At 39.6% G+C, this 17,004-nt stretch overlaps 1 long non-coding RNA gene across 1 annotated transcript in view; it reads left to right on the top strand.

The window, feature by feature from the left end:
- The window catches only part of LOC307181140, a 29,973-nt gene extending 15,124 nt beyond the window's left edge, over positions 1-14,849 (top strand). The window contains exons 4-5 of the long non-coding RNA XR_013825999.1: positions 9,807-9,871; positions 13,435-14,849. This is a non-coding gene — a long non-coding RNA (uncharacterized lncRNA). The remainder of the gene's footprint in view (positions 1-9,806; positions 9,872-13,434) is intronic.
- Positions 14,850-17,004: the final 2,155 nt, after the last annotated feature.

Here is a 17,004-nt window from a genome sequence, read left to right as displayed (position 1 = left end):
ATGCCAGTGGTATTTGATAGGGATTGCATTGAATCTGTAGCTTGCTTTGGGTACTATAGTCATTTTCACAATATTGATTCTTCTAATCCAAGAACATGGTTTATACCTCCATATGTTTATATCATCTTTGATTTCTTTCAGCAGTGTCTTATAGTTTTCTGAGTACAGGTCTTTTACCTCCTTATGTAGGGTCATTCCTCCGTATTTTATTCTTTTTGTTGCAATGGTGAATGAGATTGTTTCCTTAATTTCTCTTTCTGATCTTTCATTGTTAGTGTATAGGAATGCAAGAGATTTCTGTGCATTAATTTTGTATCCTGCAACTTTACCAAATTCATTGATTAGCTCTGGTAGTTTTCTGGTGGCATCTTTAGGATTCACTATGTGTAGTATCGTGTCATTTGCAAACAGTGACAATTTTACTTCTTCTTTTCCAATTTGTATTCCTTTTATTTCTTTTTCTTCTCTGATTACTGTGTCTAGGACTTCCAAAAACTATGTTGAGTAATAGTGGTGAGAGTGGACATCCTTGTCTTGTTCCTGATCTTAGAGGAAATGCTTTTAGTTTTTCACTATTGAGAATGATGTTTGCTGTGGGTTTGTCATATACTGCCTTTATTATGTTGAGGTAGATTCCCTCTATGCCCACTTTTTGGAGACTTTTAATCATAAATTGGTGTTGAATTTTGTCAAAAGCTTTTCCTGCATCTATTGGGATGATCATATTTTTATTCTACAATTTGTTAATATGGTGTATCACATTGATTGATTTGTGTATATTGAAGAATTCTTGCATCCCTGGGATAAACCCCACCTGATCATGGTGCATGATCCTTTTAATGTGTTGTTTAATTCTGTTTCCTAGTATTTTGTTGAGGATTTTTACATCTATATTAATCAGTGATATTGGTCTTTAATTTTCTTTTTCTGTAGTATCTTTGTCTGGTTTTGGTATCAGGGTGATTGTGGCCTCATATAATGAGTTTGGGAGTGTTCCTTCCCCTGAAAAGTTCTGAAGAGTTTGAGAAGATTGGGTGTTAGCTCTTGTCTAAATGTTTGATAGAATTCACTTCTGATGCCATCTCGTTCTGGACTTTTGTTTGTTGGAAGATTTTTAATCACACTTTCAATTTCATTACTTGTGATTGGTCTGTTCATATTTTCTATTTCTTCCCGGTTCAGTCTTGGAAGGTTATATCTTTCTAAGAATTTGTCCATTTCTTCCAGGTTGTCCATTTTATTGGCATAGAGTTGCTTGTAGAGGTCTCTTAGGATGCTTTGTATTTCTGTGGTGTCTGTTACAACTTCTCCTGTTTCATTTCTAATTTTATTGATTTGAGTCCTCTCCCTCTTTTACTTGAGTCTGGCTAAAGGTTTATCATTTTTGTTTATCTTCTCAAAGAACCAGCTTTTAGTTTTATTGATCTTTGCTATTGTTTTTATTTCATTTATTTCTGCTCTGATCTTTATGATTTCTTTCCTTCTATTAACTTTGGGTTTTGTTCTTCATTCTCTAGTTCCTTTAGGTGTAGGGTTAGATTGTTTATTTGAGATTTTTCTGGTTTCTTGAGGTAGGCTTTTATTGCTATAAACTTCCCTCTTAGAACTGTTTTTGCTGCATCCCATAGGTTTTGGATCATCGTGTTTTTGTTGTCATTTGTCTCTAGGTATTTTTTGATTTCCTCTTTGATTTCCTCAGTGATCTCTTGGTTATTTAGAAATGTATTGTTTAGCCTCCATGTGTTTGTTTTTTACGTTACTTTCCCTGTAATTGATTTCTAATCTCATAGCATTGTGGTCGGAACAGCTGCTTGATATGATTTCAGTTTTCTTAAATTTACTGAGGCTTTATTTGTGACCCAAGATGTGATCTATCCCGGAGAATGTTCCGTGTGCCATTGAGAAGAACTTGTAGTCTGCTGTTTTTGGATGGAATGTCCTATAAATATCCATTAAATCTATCTGGTCTATTGTGTCATTTAAAGCTTGTGTTTCCTTATTAATTTTCTGTCTGGATGATCTCCATTGGTGTAAGTGAGGTGTTAAAGTCCCTTGCTATTATTGTGTTACTGTTGATTTCCTCTTTTATAGCTGTTAGCAGTTGCCTTATGTATTGAGGTGTTCCTGTGTTGGGTACATATATATTTATAATTGTTATATCTTGGATTGATCCCTTGATCATTATGTAGTGTCCTTCCTTGTCTCTTGTAACATTCTTTATTTTAAAATCTATTTTATCTGATATGAGTATTGCTACTCCAGCTTTCTTTTGATTTTCATTTGCATGGAATATATTTTTCCATCCTCTCACTTTCAGTCTGTATGTGTCTCTAGGTCTGAAATGGGTCTCTTGTAGACAGCATATATATGGATCTTGTTTTTGTATCCATTCAGTGAGCCTGTGTCATTTGGTTGGAGCATTTAATCCATTCACGTTTAAGGTAATTATCAATATGTATGTTCCTATTATTATTTTCTTAATTGTTATGGGTTTGTCTTAGTGGGTCCTTTTCTTCTCTTGTGTTTCCCACTTAGAGAAGTTCCTTTAGCATTTGTTGTAGAGCTGGTTTCGTGGTGCTGAATTCTCTTAGCTTTTGCTTGTCTGTAAAGCTTTTGATTTCTCCATCAAATCTGAATGAGATACTTGCTGGGTGGAGTACTCTTGGTGGTAGGTTCTTCCCTTTCATCACGTTAAATTTATCATGCCACTCCCTTCTGGCTTGTAGATTTTCTGCTGAGAAATCAGCTGTTAACCTTATGGGAATTCCGTTGTATGTTGTCATTTTTCCCTTGTTGCTTTCAATAATTTTTCTTTGTCTTTAATTTTTTCAATTTGATTACTGTGTGTCTCGGCATTTTTCTCCTTTGGTTTATCCTGCCTGGGACTCTCTGCGCTTCGTGGACTTCGGTGGCTATTTCTTTTCCCATGCTAGGGAAGTTTTCAACTATAATCTCTTCAGATATTTTCTCGAGTCCTTTCTCTCTCTGTTCTCCATCTGGGACCCCTATAATGCGAATGTTGTTGCATTTAATGTTGTCCCAGAAGTCTCTTAGGTTGTCTTCATTTATTTTCATTCTTTTTCTTTATTTTGTTCCATGGCAGTGATTTCCACCTTTCTGTCTTCCAGGTCACTTATCCGTTCTTCTGTCACAGTTATTCTGCTACTGATTCCTTCTAGTGTATTTTTCATTTCAGTTATTGTATTGTTCATCTCTGTTTGTTTGTTCTTTAATTCTTCTAGGTGTTTGTTCCTTAATTCTTCTAGGTCTTTGTTAAGCATTTCTTGCATCTTCTCGATCTTTGCCTCCATTATTTTTCTAAGGTTTTGGATCATCTTCACTATCATTATTCTGAATTCTTTTACTGGAAGGTTACCTATCCCCACTTCATTTCGTTGTTTTTCTGAGGATTTATCTTGTTCCTTGATCTGGTATAAAGTCCTCTGCCTTTTCATTTTCTCTATCTTTCTGTGAATGTGGTTTTCCTTCCACAGGCTGCAGAATTGTAGTTCTTCTTGCTTCTGCTGTCTGCTCTCCAGTGATTGAGTCTATCTGAGAGGCTTGTGCAAGCTTCCTTATGCGAGGGACTGGTGGTGGGTAGAGCTGGGTGTTGTTCTGGTGGGCAGAGCTTTAATCTGCTTGTCTGTGGATTAAATAAAAGTTTAATAAAAAGTTTAATCCACTTGTCTGCTAATGCATGGGGCTGGGTTCCCTCCCTGTTGGTTGTTTGGACTGAGGCGACCCAGCACTGGAGCCTACCTTGCTCTTGGTGGGGCTAATGGTGGACTCTGGGAGAGTTCACGCCAAGGAGTATTTCCCAGAACTTCTGCTGTCAGTGTCGTTGTCCCCATGGTGAGCTGCAGCCACACCCCACCTCTGCAGGAGACCCTCTAAAACTAGCAGCTAGGTATGATCATTCACCTACGGGGTGACTGCTCCTTCCCTTGGGTCCTGATGTGCACACTACTTTGTGTGTGTCCTCCAAGAGTGGAGTCTCTGTTGAGACTCTGAGTCTCTGAATGCAGTTGAGACTCTGAGTGGAGTCGCACAGACTCTGGGTCCTGTGAAGCTTCGATGTTTTGTGGTTCTAGAAATCCTATAGGAGACAGTCCACAGCAGGTGAAGCTAATGCTGTCATAGAGGTGGTGAAACCAAAGATCTGCAGTTCCGACTAGAGGTGCTGATGTACAAACAGGACAAAATCATCTCATGTGAATGTAGTTCAGGCACGTTTAAAATGAATGCAGTCATGTTAATGCCTAACATCTTCTATCTTGTGCCTCTCCTCAAGGACCCCCTCCTCAGTTCCTGAGGCTCCTGTAAGTCATGTACAGGGGAATGGAGAGTGGGCTCTGTCCAGTCTGAGCCCTGAGTTACCCTGTGTGTATCTTAGGATACTTTGTATTTCTGTGGTGGCTCTTGTAACATCATCTCTTTCAGTTCTGATTTATTTGGCCCCTCTCTTTAAAAAAAATACTACTGTTGTCTTTTATTCTTTACAGAAGTTTAATAAGTGTTTGATCTACTACCCTTACTCTATGTATACTTTTTGCCGTGAGATTTTTACTTTTGTTTGTTTTCTTGTTACTGTCAATAATTAGTGAGAATTCTTTTAAGCTACCTTCAACATTGCTTATAAAGCTGCTTTATTAGTGATGACAGAGCTTTAATGGAAGTCGTGTTCTGGTTGTAAATTAGAATGCAATGTGCCAGCAAAAAGCCCCTTAAGTGTATGTCTCATTACTTCTCGTTCTTTTTTTCCCCTTTTTTTCTCTCTTTTTTTTCTTGTTCTTTTTTTAATGTTTATTTTTTATCAGAGCAAATTTGATTAAAATGTTTTGTTTGTTCTAGGTGTGTAAGATGTTGTTCTTTTACACATATACATGTATCTATACTTCTTCAGATCGTTTTCTCATGTAGCTTGTGACACAATGTTGAGTAGTCTTCTCTTGGTATTCCATAGGTCTTTGGTGATTATATATTTCACATGTGTTTCTATATCTATGTTAACCCCAATATCCTAATGTATCCAGTCCTCACACCTTTCCATTTGGTGAACCATAACTTTGTTTAATGAATCTGTGATTGCCTTTCTCTGTGGAAATATCTTCATTGGTATCAATTTTTAGCTAACACCTATAAGTGATATTATAGGATATGTGTCTTTTGCTGTCTGACTTAGTACAATTTGCCTGATTACCTCTAGAATCATCTACGGTGCTGCAAATGGCATTGTTTCATTTTTTTCCCTAGATAATATTCCATCTGTACATGTACCAGTTCTTCTTTGTCCACTCACCTGTTGATGGACTTTTTGGTTGCCTCCATGTCTTGGCTATTGTAATACTGCTGCACTGCACATTTGCCTGCCTGTGTCTTTACAATTCTGTCTTCTTATGTTATAGGCCCAGGAGTGGGCATCCTGTATCATATGGTATCTCGGGGTTTACCGTTTAAATGCACCACGATTCTGTGCTCATTATTGGCTCTTTCCAGGTTACATCCCACTTAAAGTTGAGGGTATGCATTTCTCCACAACACCTTCAGCATTTATTTATTTATTTATTTTTAATATCTTTATTGAAGTATAATTGCTTTACAATGGTGTGCTAGCTTGTGCTTTACAACAAAATGAATCAGTTATACATATACATATGTTCCCATATCACTTCCCTCTTGCGTCTCCCTCCCTCCCACCCTCCCTCCCCTCCAGGCGGTCACAAAGCACCGAGCTGATCTCCCTGTGCCATGCTGCTGCTTCCCACTAGCTATCTACCTTACGTTTGGTAGTGTATATATGTCCATGCCTCTCTCTCCCTTTGTCACAGCTTACCCTTCCCCCTCCCCATATCCTCAAGTCCATTCTCTAGTAGATCTCTGTCTTTATTCCTGTTTTACCCCTAGGTTCTTCATGACATTTTTTTCCCTTAAATTCCAGGTATATGTGTTAGCATACGGTATTTGTCTCTCTCTTTCTGACTTACTTCACTGTGTATGACAGACTCTAGGTCTATCCACCTCATTACAAATAGCTCAATTTCGTTTCTTTTTATGGCTTCAGCATTTATTGTTTGTAGTTTTCTTGCTGATGGATATTCTGACTGGTGTGAGCTGATACCTCTTTGTGGTTGAATTTGCATATGACTCATAATCCTTTGAAATTGAGCTTTAAGTCATGTCCTTTTTATTTTTCAAACTGTGATTACAGCTTAGCTCTTCAAAGTGTTTTCTAAAGTATGTGTTACATTTTGAAATTTATTGGCCATTACCTCCCTCAAAACATTTTGAGGGCAGGTTTCATTTACAGCCCTGCAGTACTTGTTCACATGAAGTGACCATTAGCACAGGCTTTAAAGCTGCTTTTGCAGGTAACGGCCAGATTGCGGCAGCCTTTCTTTGTTCCCCATGCTGGTACTAGGGAAACAGAGCTTCCGGCCGGTGGTCTTCCTCGGTTATAAATTAGAGTGGAATGTGCCCGGATAAACCCCCAAAGGCTGATGTCTCCTTACTTTTGTTTGTTTTTTTAATTTAATTTATATTTTTATCGGAATAATATTCCATTTTGTATATGGACCACTTCTTGGTGCATTGCTCTGTTGAGGGACATTTTCGTTGCTTCCAAGTGTTGGCTATATTAAATATTGCTGGAGTGCAAGATTGCCAGCTTGTGACTTTTTGATTCTCATTTTCTCAGGTGATAGTCCCAGCAGTGGGTATGACTGATTGACTAGTAGCTCAATGTTTACCTTTTCAAAGCACCTCCATTGTGTTTTCATTAGTGGCTCTTACCATGTCTCCCTTAGAGCCGAGGGTACGAACTTCTCCACAATCCCTTCAGCATTTATAGTTTGCAGCATTTTTGCTAATGGCCAATCTGACTGTTGTGACCTGATAGGTTTTTGTAATTTGGGTTTGCATGACTTTAAAAATTCCTAAAATTCATCATTTTCCACGCCTTTTTCCTTTCTGTTAAAAATCAAGTGTGAGTACAATCTATCTCTTGAAGCTGTCTTCTTGGAAGGTTGCCCTCTTTTGAATTTTTGGTGGATATTCGACCCCAGGATTTTTTTGGAGGGCAGATGTCATTACAGAACTGCAAGTTTGGTGAATATTTAGTGACCATTAGCACTGGGTTTAAAGCTGCTGTTGTGGGAAACGGCCACAAGGAGGCAGCATTTGTCCTTTCCCAAATCTGGGTACTAGGGCAGCAGAGCCTTTCTGGAAGTCGTGGTCCTAGGTTTTAAGTTAGAATGGAATGTGCCAGGAGGAACGCCCATAAGTTTATGTCTCATTACATCTTGGTTTTTAAAATTTATTTAATCGGGGTAATGATTAGATATTGTTTGTCCAGATGTACACAATCTGGTTCATTTGTACAATATATATGTCTATTCATGTTCAGATCCTCTTCCCATGTAAAATATTACAGTGTTCCATAGACCTCCCTTGCTATATGGTCCGTCTTTTTGATATATGTTTATTATATGTATTTGTATACGTATGGTAACGTTAATCTTAATTTATCCATTCTGCCCACCTTTCCTTTTAGATAAGCATACTTAATTTCTAAGTCTGTGAGTGTCTTTCTCTGTGGAAATATGTTCATTTGTGTTAGTTATTAGATAACGCCTATAAGTGATATCATAGGATATAGGTCTTTTGCTTTCTGACTTACCTCATATTCTGTGATTATCTCCAAGCTCATCTATGGCACCTCAAATAGCAGTGTTTCATTGTTTTCCATGGCTAATATTCTATTGTGAACGTGGACCACTTCTTCTTCATCCATACATCTGTTGATGGACATTTTGGTGGCTTCACTGTCTTGGCTATTGTGAATAAGGCTGCAGTGCAGCTTTTGCAGCCCGCGTCTTCTCGATTCTGGTCTTCTCAGGTGAGAGGCCCAGTGGTGTGACTGCTGCATCGAATGGTACCTCAACTTTTACTTTTAATCGTAGCTCCTTTCTGTTCTCATTATTGGCTCTTACCACGTTACATCTCACCAGCAGCTAGAGGGTACACAGTTCTCTAAAACCCCTTCAGAATTTATTGTTTGTAGACCTTTTGCTGATGGTCAGTCGACTGGTGTGAGTTGAAACCTTTTTGTACATTAGATTTGCATGAGTCTAATAATTCCTGAGGTTGAGCTTTCACCCATTTTCCTTTTTTTAAACAAGAGAGTGAGTCAAACTTACCTCTTCATACTATCGTCTTGAAAAATTTGCCAGTTTTGAATTTTATTGTCCATTCCCTACCTCAGCACAGTTGTTTAGGGCAGGTGTCCTTTGCAGCTCTGAGTCCTTGTGAATGTTAAGAGAACATTAGCTGTGGGCTTAACGCCGCTCTTGCGGAAAACGGCCACAAGGCAGCAGAATTTCTACATTTCCAACTCTGGGTTTTTGGGCAGCAGAGCCTTCCTGGAAATCGTGTTAGTAGGCTGCAAATTAGAGTGGAATGTGCCAGAGCACATCCCCAAGAGCTTATATCTCCTTACTTCTTGTTTGTTTTATAAATTTAATTTTTATTAATTATCAGAGCAAACTTGATAAAAATATTTTGTTTCTCCTAGGTGTACAGAATCTCGTTCATTATATCAATGTATCTGTCATTTATCTTTGCATTCTTTACCATGTAGGTTATTACAGAGTGTTGCCTAGACCTCTCTTGGTATTCCATAGGTATTTTGTGATTATATATTTCATATGTATTAGTACATGTCTGTTAACCCTCATATCCTAATTCACACATTCCTTACACTTTTCCATTGGTTAAACATAATTTTTTTTTCTTAATCCATGCTTTTCCTTCTCTTGGAAATAAGTTCATGAGTATCAACTTTTAGGTAACACCTAGAAGTGATGTCATAGGATATCTGTCTTTCACTTTCTTTCTTTAATTTGAGTGATTATCTCTAGGTCCTTATATGGTGGTGCAAACGGCACTGTTTCATTGTTTTCCATGGCTTATATTCCATTGTTTACATGGACCACTTCCTCTTTGTGCATTTTTCTGTTGATGGACATTTTGGTTTCTTCCAAGTCTTGGCTATGTTAAATATTCCTGCAGTGCAGGATTGCCAGTCTGTGTCTTTTCCATTCTGCTCTGCTCAGGTGATAGGCACATCAAAGGACCTACCAGATCACATGGTAGCTCAATTTTTACCCTTAAACGCACCTCCATTATGTTCTCACTACTGGCTGTTACCAGTTTACATCCCCCCCAGCAGCTGGAGGGTACACAGTTCTCTGAAACCCCTTCAGCATTTATTCTTTGTAGACTTTTTGCTGAAGAACATTCTGACGGCTGTGAGGTGAACATTTCTGTAATTGGATTTGTATGGCTTTATTCATTGCTGATGTTGTGCATTTTTCAATTCCCTTTTATTTTAAAGAGAAAAAAAAGAAAAGACAAAATGTGCGTAAAATATGCCTCTTGACATTGTCTTCTTGAAATGTTGACGTCTTTTGAATTTTCTGGTCGATTACGACCCCAGGACATTTTTGAGGCCCGGTGTCCTTTACAGTGCTGCACATATTTTGAATATTAAGTGACCATTACCTCTTGGTTTAAAGCTGCTGTTGTGTGAAACAGTCACAAGGCGGCAGCATTTCTCCTTTACCAAATCTGGTTACCAGGGCAACAGAGCCTTAATGGAAGTCCTGTTCTAGGTTGAAAATTAGAATGGGATGTGCCAGGAAAAATTCCTTTCAGTTTATGTCTCATTATTTCTTGTTCATATTTTTAATTTAATTTTTATTTTTTATCGCAGCAAATTTGATTACAATGTTGTTTTTTTTTTGTTCTAGGTGTGCAAGATGTGGTTCTTTCACACACATACATATATCTATTCTTCTTCAGAACCTTTTCCCAGGTAGGTTATGACACAATGTTGAGTAGTCTTCTCTTGGTATTCCGTAGGTCTTTGGTGATTATATATTTCACATGTGTTTCTATATCTATGTTAACCCCAATATCGTAATGTATCCAATCCTCACACCTTTCGATTTGGGGAACCATAAGTTTGTTCAATGAATCTGTGATTGCCTTTCTCTGTGGAAATATCTTCATTGTTATCAATTTTCAGGTAACACCTATAAGTGATATACGTTAGGTGTCTTTCGCTTTCTCACTTACTACAAGTTGCATGGTTACCTCTAGACTCATCTATGGTGCTGCAAATGGCATTGTTTCACTTTTTTCCCGAGCTAATATTCCATCTCTACATGTAACAGTTCCTCTTTGTCCACTCATCTGTTGATGGACTTTTGGTTGCTTCCATGTCTTGGCTATTGTAATACTGCTGCAGTGCAGATTTGCCTGCCTGTGTCTTTCCAATTCTGTCTTCTTATGTTATAGGCCCAGGAGTGGGCCTGCTGGATCATATAATAGCTCAATATTTACCTTTTAAAGGCACCTCCACCCTGTTCCCATTAGTGACTCTTACCAGGTTACGTCCCACTTCAAATTAAGGGTATGCATTTCTCCACAACCTCTTCAGCATTGATCGTTTGTAGTTTCTTTCCTGATGGTTATTCTGAATGGTGTGAGCTGATACCTCTGTGTGGTTGGATTTGCATGTGTCTCATAATCCTTTGAAACTGAGCTTTCAGGCATGTCCTTTTATTTTTCAAACGGTTATTACAGCTTAGTTCTTCAAATGGTTTTCTTGAAATATGTGCCACATTTTGAAATACTTTGGCCTTTACCTCCCGCAAGACATGATGAAGGCAGGTTTCCTTTACAGCCCTGCAGGACTTGTTCATATGAAGTGACAATTAGCATAGGTTTTAAAGCTGTTTTTTCAGGTAATGGCCAGAGGGTGGAGCATTTCATAATTCTATGAAACGTAACTGAACACACAATATATATTTTTTCTTTTAAATTTCCATTGTTACTTTTTTAAAGTACAATTATAATTGAAGTTCTTTGTAACAAGTGAAATTTAAAAAATTAAAGGAAAAGATAATATTTTACCACTTGCCATCCTTTCCCATTTACTGAAACGACCAGCATAATGTGTAGATTTCTCATTTTATCCAGGTGTTCTATACATCTGGAATATCATGCTTCTCACTGTAGAAAAACAGATTTAGCTCTCACACTTTTTATAGGCTACATAACATTCCATAGAACAGAAGTACCAACTATTTCAGACTTAGCTTTTTGAGGGACACTCAGGTTACTTTCTGTTTTATTTTGTTGTTCTTTTTTTTGGGGGGGGTAGGAGTTTATTATTTATTTATTTATTTTTGTTGTGTTGGGTCTGAGTTTCCGTGTGAGGGCTTTCTCTAGTTGTGGCAAGTGGGGGGCCACTCTTGATCTCGGTGCGCGGGCCTCTCACTATTGCGGCCTCTCTTGTTGCAGAGCACAGGCTCCAGATGCGAGGGCTCACTGGTTGTGGCTTATGGGCCTAGTTGCTCCATGGCATGTGGGATCCTCCCAGACCAGGGCTCGAACCTGTGTCCCCTGCATTAGCAGGCAGATTCTAACCACCGCACCACCAGCGAAGCCCTCTATTTTGTTGTTCTGCTAGTTTGTTTTAACCCAAGAAAATATTTTTTTAAATACAAAAAAACAAAATTAAGCTAAGGGTAAGGATTAGGGTTTAGGGTAAGATTTAGGGTTAGGGTACGGGTTAGGATTATTGTATGGCTTAGAGTATGGTTTAGGGTTATGGTTATGGTACGGGTTAGTGTTAGGGTACAGTTTAGGGTATGGCTATGGTTTAGTGTTAGGGTACGGGTTAAGGTATGGGTTAGTGTTAGGGTATGGGTTAGGATTCAGGTACGGTTTATGTTCAGGGTTATGGTTAGGTTTAGTGTATGGGTTAGTGTTAGGTACGGGTTAGGGTTAGGTTTAGTGTTAAGGAAGGGGTAGAGTTTAGGGTACAGGATAGGGAACAACAAAGGGTTAGGGTTAGGGTACGTGTTAGGGTACAGTTTAGTGTTAGTGTACGGGTTAGGATTAGGGTACGGTTTAGGGTAAGGTTTAGAGTTAGGGTTAGGGGACGGGTATGGTTTGGGGTACAGTTTAGGGTATGACCACGGGTTAGGAGTAGGGTAAGTGTTAGGGTACGGTTTAGTGTTAGTGTACAGGTTAGGATTATGGTACGGGATAGTGTAAGGGTTAGGGTTAGGGAATGGGTACAGATTAGGTTGCAGGTTAGGGTATGACAACGGGTTAAGGTTAGGGTACGTGTTAGTGTATGGGTTAGGATTAGGGTACGGGTTAGGTTATGGGTTAGTGTTAGGGGATGGGTTAGGATTAGGATACGGGTTATGGTACGGTTTAGGGAAAGGGTTAGGATACGGGGTAGGGTTAGGATAAAGTTTAGTGTATGGCTATGTGTTACTGTTAGGGTACATGTTAGCGTACGGGTTAGTGTTCGTGTACAGCTTAGGGTAAGGGTTAGGGTTAGGGAACGGGTACGGTCTCAGGTACAGGTTAGGGTATGGTAGCGGGATAGGGATAGTGTACGTGTTAGGATGAGACTTCTTTGTAGTGCAGATTTGAATTTCCCGCTTGCTTGGTGGGCCAAAAAGTGTGTATGCATTTTATCCTGAATATACTCAGGAAAAAACGTATACGCCCTTTTTGGCCAAGTGCATCGCTGCCAAACGATGTGCCAAACAGGAGGTTACAAGCACTGACTCTCCAAGTGGGGAGATTGTTAGTAAAGCGTCTGGAATGGCGAACCCGAGTACCAGAGGACGAATAATGAGATGCGTTTTAGAAACCTTGCCCGATCACACTGTGGACCATCCTCTGGGTTTCCCACGCATGTTTTAGCTGTAGGAAGAATCCCTTAAACCTGGAGGGTTGGGACCCATGGAATGGGTAGCACGCAGTACTACTTCAAAGGGTCTGCATTTGCTCACCGTACCTCACCAATCCTCACAGCCCCAAGTGTCCAGCCTTATGCCTCACTCAGCTGTGGGTGTAGATGTGGTAAATCCAGGTTTCATAACAAGCCTGAACGAGTTATTTAAGAATTTCTCTCTCTTTCACTGTCTTTGTGTTTTGATTTTGAAATTTATTTTTATAATGGGGTTTAGCTGATTTGCACTGCTGTGTTTATGCCGCTCGATGCACACTTGATTCTCTTATGGAGACATATAAATACATAGGTTTTAAGATTCTTACTACTCAGATATATTCCTCTGCGGTGAATAGGGGGTGTTGAGTCCACTTCGTTGAACAAGGAGTATATCTTGTCTATTACTGGCTTATGGAACGGTATCTGTGCTCATTTCAATCTCTGGATTTATGCAGCACCCCAACTCACCTTTCCCCTTAAGCAAGCATAAGTTGGTTTTCTAAATGTGAGACTCTGTTCTGTTTTGTAATTCAGTTCATGTGTAGCCAAGTTTACATTCCCTCTATAAGTGTTATCTTATGACTAGTTTCTTTTTCTGTGTGACTTATTTCACTCAGAATCATCGAACCTAAATCCACTCATTATGCTGCTACGGGCCTGATGACATTGATTTCATTGCGGAGTGATATTCCATTGTATGTAAGTACCACAACTTCTTTATCCATTTTTCTCTTTCTGGGATATTTAAGTTGTTCCGTTGTCGAGGTTCTTGTAAACACAGCAGCCCTAAACTTTGGGGTGGCTGTGTCTTTTTTATTTTAATTTCCCTAAGCTATAGGACCATAAGTGGAAGTGCCCGAGTCTCTGTAGCTTTGTTTTTTAGATGTTTCAGGAAACACCATACACTTCTCCAGAGTGGCTGTTGGCCATTTACATCCTGCCCATCAGCATAACAAGGCTCCCAGTTCTCCATGGCCTGTCCTGCCTTTCTGGATTTTACACTTTTTTCAGATGGCCCATTTAACCGGTGGGAAGTGAGACTTCATTGTAGTGCGGATTTCCATTGCACGCTTCCTTGGTTGGCAAAAATGGCCGTATGCGTTTTTTCCTGGATATATTCAGGAAAAAACGCATATGCATTTTTTGGCCAAGTGCATCATTGTCGAAGTTCTGCCGCTTTTCATGTGCTTTAAATGCAATTCCAATCTACCTCCTGAAATCTGTTTCCTGCAATTGTGCCTTGCTTTCAAGTCCTCTTCACAGCCTTACCTCAATATATTTTTGGACGATAGTTGTCCTTTATAACTCTGCAAGTTTGTGAATTGCAGTGACCCTGAGCTCCTTTTTCCAACTCGCTTTTTTGTGAGCTGGACGCAAAACGGCAGGATTGCTTCAGGCCCTAATCTGGTTCCAGCGTGGCACGCTGAGCCTTTGGTTAATTCTTCTTCTTGGTGGGAAATTAGAGTGAAATGTGCCCGTCCAAACAACTACAGCTAGTCTCTCATTGGTTCTCCCTATTCCCGTTCATCCTCCGCAGAAATTGCAGAGTGTGCCAAACAGGAGGTTACAAGCACTGACTCTCCAAGTGGGGAGATTGTTACTAAAGCATCTGGAATGGCGAACCCGAGTACCAGAGGACGAATAATGAGATGCGTTTTAGAAACCTTGCCCGATCACACTGTGGACCATCCTCTGGGTTTCCCACGCATGTTTTAGGTGTAGGAAGAATCCCTTAAACCTGGAGAGTTGGGACCCATGGAATGGGTAGCACGCAGTACTACTTCAAAGAGCCTGCATTTGCTCACCGAATCTCACCAATTCTCTCAGCCCCAAGTGTCCAGCCTTATGTCTCACCCAGCTGTGGGTGTAGATGTGGTAAATCCAGGTTTCATCACAAGCCTGAACGAATTATTTAAGAATTTCTCTCTCTTTCACTGTCTTTCTGTTTTGTTTTTGAAGTTTATTTTTATAATGGGGTTGAGCTAATTTTCACTGCTGTGTTTATGCGTCTGTACACACACTTGATTCTCTTACGGAGCCATATAAATACATAGATTTTAAGATTCTTACTAGTCAGATATATTCCTCTGCGGTGAATAGGGGGTGTTGAGTCCACTTCGCTGAGCAAGGAGTAGGTCTTGTCTATTACATATTTGGCTTATGGAACGGTATCTGTGCTCATTTCAATCTCTGGATTTATGCAGCACCCCAACTCACCTTTCCCCTTAAGCAAACATGTTTGTTTTCTAAATGTGAGACTCTGTTCTGTTTTGTAATTCAGTTCATGTGTAGCCAAGTTTACATTCCCTCTATAAGTGATATCTTATGATAAGTTTCTTTATCTGTGTGACTTATTTCCTTAGAATCATCGTACCTAAATTCACTCATTATGCTCCTACGGGCCTGATGATATTGATTTCATTGCTGAGTGATATTTCATTGTACATAAGTACCACAACTTCTTTATCCCTTTTCCTCTTTCTGGGATATTTAAATTGTACCATAGTTGAGGTTCTTGTAAACACAGCAGCCCTAAACTTTGGGGTGGCTGTGTCTTGTTGATTTTAATTTTCCTAAGCTATAGGACCATAAGTGGAAGCAACCTAGGCTCTGTAGCTTTGTTTTTTAGAGGTTTCAGGAAACACCATACACTTCTCCAGAGTGGCTGTTGGCAATTTACATCCCGCCCATCAGCATAACAAGGCTCCCAGTTCTCCATGGCCTGTCCTGCCTTTCTGGTTTTTACACTTTTTTCAGATGGCCCTTTTGACCGGTGGGAAGTGAGACTTCATTGTAGTGCAGATCTCCGTTGCAGGCTTGCTTATTTGGACAAAAAGAGCATATGCGTTTTTTCCTGCATGTATTCAGGAAAAAAACGCATATGCCCTTTTTGGCCAAGTGCATCATTGTCAAAGTTCTGCCGCTTTTCATATGCTTTAAATGCAGTTTCCATCTACCTCCTGAAATATATTTCCTGCAATTGTGCCATGCTTTCAAGTCCTCTTCGCAGCCTTACCTCAATATATTTTTGGACGATAGCTGTCATTTATAACTCTGCAGGTTTATGAATTACAGTGCCCCTGAGGTCCTTTCTTCAACTCGCTTTCTTGTGTGCTGGCCGCAGAACTGCAGGATTGCTTCAGGCCCTAATCTTGTTTCATCACGGCACGCTGAGCCTTTTGTTAATTCCTCTTCCTGGTGGGAAATTAGAGTGAAATGTGACCGTCCAAACACCTACAGCTAGTCTCTCATTGGTTCTCCCGATTCCCGTTCAACCTCCGCAGAAATTGCTAACTGTGCCAAACAGGAGTTTTAAGGCACTGACTCTCCACGTGGGGAGATGTTTAGTAAAGCGTCTGGAATGGCGAACCCGTGTACCAGGGGACAAAAAATGAGATGGGTTTTAGAAACGTTGCCCGATCACATGGTGTACAATCCTCTGGGTTTCCCATGCATGTTTTAGCTGTAGGAAGAATCCCTTAAACCAGGAGAGTTGGGACCCAGGGAATGGGTAGCATACAGTATTACTTCAAAGGGTCTGCATTTGCTCACCGAACCTCACCAATCCTCTCAGCCCCAAATGTCCTGCCTTATGTCTCACCCAGCTGTGGGTGTAGATGTGGTAAATCCAAGTTTCATCACAAGCCCTGAACGAATTATTTAAGAACTTTCTCTCCTTCACTGTCTTTGTTTTTGAAATTTATTTTAATAATGGGGTTTAGTTGATTTTTCACGGCTGTGTATACTGCTCTACACACACTTGATTCTCTTACAGAGACATATAGATACATATGTTTTAATATTCTTATTGTCAGATATATTCCTCTGCGGTGAATAGGTGGTGTTGAGTCTAATTCGTTGAGCAAGGAGTATATCTTGTCTATTATATATTTGGCTTATGGAATAGTATCTGTGCTCATTTCAATCTCTGGTTTTACGCAGCACCCCAACTCACCATTCCCCTTAAGAAAGCATAAGTTTGTTTTCTAAATGTGAGACTCTGTTCTGTTTTGTAATTCAGTTCATGTGTAGCCAAGTTTACATTCCCTCTATAAGTGATATCTTATGATAAGTTTCTTTTTCTGTGTGACTTATTTCCTTTGAATCATCGTACCTAAATCCATTCATTATGCTTGTACGGGCCTGAGGACATTGATTTCATTATTGAGTGATATTCCATTGTACGT

Source organism: Stenella coeruleoalba (genome assembly GCF_951394435.1).
Source record: "Stenella coeruleoalba genome assembly, contig: scaffold_281, whole genome shotgun sequence".
In the NCBI taxonomy this organism is placed as follows: domain Eukaryota; kingdom Metazoa; phylum Chordata; class Mammalia; order Artiodactyla; family Delphinidae; genus Stenella; species Stenella coeruleoalba.
Note: the sequence above shows the minus strand (reverse complement) of the source record. Positions and strands in the feature narration are given on the sequence as shown.